The sequence below is a fragment of the Saccopteryx leptura genome, chromosome 9 (assembly GCF_036850995.1).
Source record: "Saccopteryx leptura isolate mSacLep1 chromosome 9, mSacLep1_pri_phased_curated, whole genome shotgun sequence".
Lineage (NCBI taxonomy): Eukaryota > Metazoa > Chordata > Mammalia > Chiroptera > Emballonuridae > Saccopteryx > Saccopteryx leptura.
Genome location: NC_089511.1, coordinates 78,158,696 through 78,160,423, shown reverse-complemented (window position 1 = coordinate 78,160,423; position 1,728 = coordinate 78,158,696). Strand labels below are relative to the sequence as shown.

Sequence of the window (1,728 nt, the reverse complement as noted above, 5' to 3'; positions counted from 1 at the left end):
CTTATTTGTTGATTGACAACAATACACCATGGAAGCTAAAATTTTATTATTTTAAATTTTTTTCCTTTGGTATTATTCTGAATAGTCATTTTTCTGATTTCTTCAGAATCCCTCACTTCATATAATTCTCTTAAGAATGTGAATCATGGTACTTTGCTCTCTGCCACAATGGCAGGTTTGGACCCAGGTTGGCCAAACTGAATAGTCCCTTCCCCACAGTCACAGTGATTGCAGTAAAGGTGAGTGCATGATTCCAGCAAGAACAATTAGAATCTGCTCTGAACCTGAGATACAGATAGTAGAAGACAGTTTTCTTGACTGAGGGACTGCTAAGAGATGGAGCTAAAAAGCTATAATTTAAACTAGCTGTTTTGTCAGGCATTTGGCCAGTGCTTATGTTCAGAACAACTCCAAGCAGAGACAGAATCAAGAGCCATCTTAATCTAGCTATGTCTAAAGCCAGAGACATGCCAGGACTGACTTCCTAGTTATGTGAGTTAGCAAATCCCCCTTCTGGTTAAGCTAGTTTGAGTTGAGTTTTGATCAATTGCAGTCAAAAGAGTATAGACAAAAATATTACTTCATTGGATCTGGAAGTGAAAGACAATTAACATTGGAATTCCATGAATGCCAAGCATAATACATGCTAATCTCAGTTAAACTTAAAATAGCTTATGTTTTAAGTGGAGAAAACAGGGACTCAGTGATAAGTGACTTGTTTGAACTTTCATAAATTTTTGGTAGAGTTATCATTTGACTGCTGATGTTTCTGACTCCAAAGACATGTTATTTATATAATATCATTACTAAAGGAGCATAAAAATTAAATGCAAAAATAATAAAATATAATAATATTTGAATTTCTCTCTATTTCTTTTAAACTTGTTTCTTATAGGGCTCCAAAACTAAGAAAGAGAATAAAGATATTTCTTCAGCATTAGAAAGATAGCTGAACCTCCAAGAAGTTTCTTTTCTTTTTTTTTTTTTTTGTATTTTTCTGAAGCTAGAAACGGGGAGGCAGTCAGACAGACTCCCGCATGCGCCTCACCGGGATCCACCCGGCACGCCCACCAGAGGGCTAAGCTCTGCCCATTGGGGGCGTCGCTCTGTCGTGACCAGAGCCACTCTAGCGCCTGGGGCAGAGGCCAAGGAGCCTTCCCCAGCGCCCGGTCCATCTCTTGCTCCAATGGAGCCTTAGCTGCGGGAAGGGAAGAGAGAGACAGAGAGGAAGGAGAGGGGGACAGGTGGAGAAGCAGATGGGCGCCTCTCCTGTGTGCCCTGGCCGGGAATCGAACCCGGGACTTCCGCATGCCAGGCCGACGCTCTACCACTGAGCCAACCGGCCAGGGCTCCAAGAAGTTTCTTTAGTATTGATAGATGAATATGTGAACTGTTAACCATCAATCATGGATGGACTTTTAAAGTTGCTTTGACTCTTAAAGTAGAATGTTCTTAGCCTAATTGTCCAAAGGCTAAAATAGGGAAATGTTATACTTTTTATTTTCTGCTTAAAGAGAGCAGATTTCATATGTATGCAGGAAATGTGGTGCCCAGCTCTATATCTCTAAGCGGCTGTGTGAGCTTCAGAAGCAAAAGCAGGTAAGGGATATAAAATCCCCATCAAAGATTCATGCCTAAGAAACTCTTCTTGAGAGCTCTATGGAGACAGGAGTACAAAAGGGGTTTCTTTCTAGGTGGAAGGAGGTGATAATTAAACATAATTTGTAG

The 1,728-nt window shown here is 40.7% G+C and overlaps 1 non-coding gene across 1 annotated transcript; it reads right to left on the bottom strand.

The window, feature by feature from the left end:
* Positions 1 to 1,274: 1,274 nt before the first annotated feature.
* Positions 1,275 to 1,350, bottom strand: TRNAA-GGC (transfer RNA alanine (anticodon GGC)). Its single transcript has one exon. It is a non-coding gene; the product is annotated as a tRNA-Ala (tRNA).
* Positions 1,351 to 1,728: the final 378 nt, after the last annotated feature.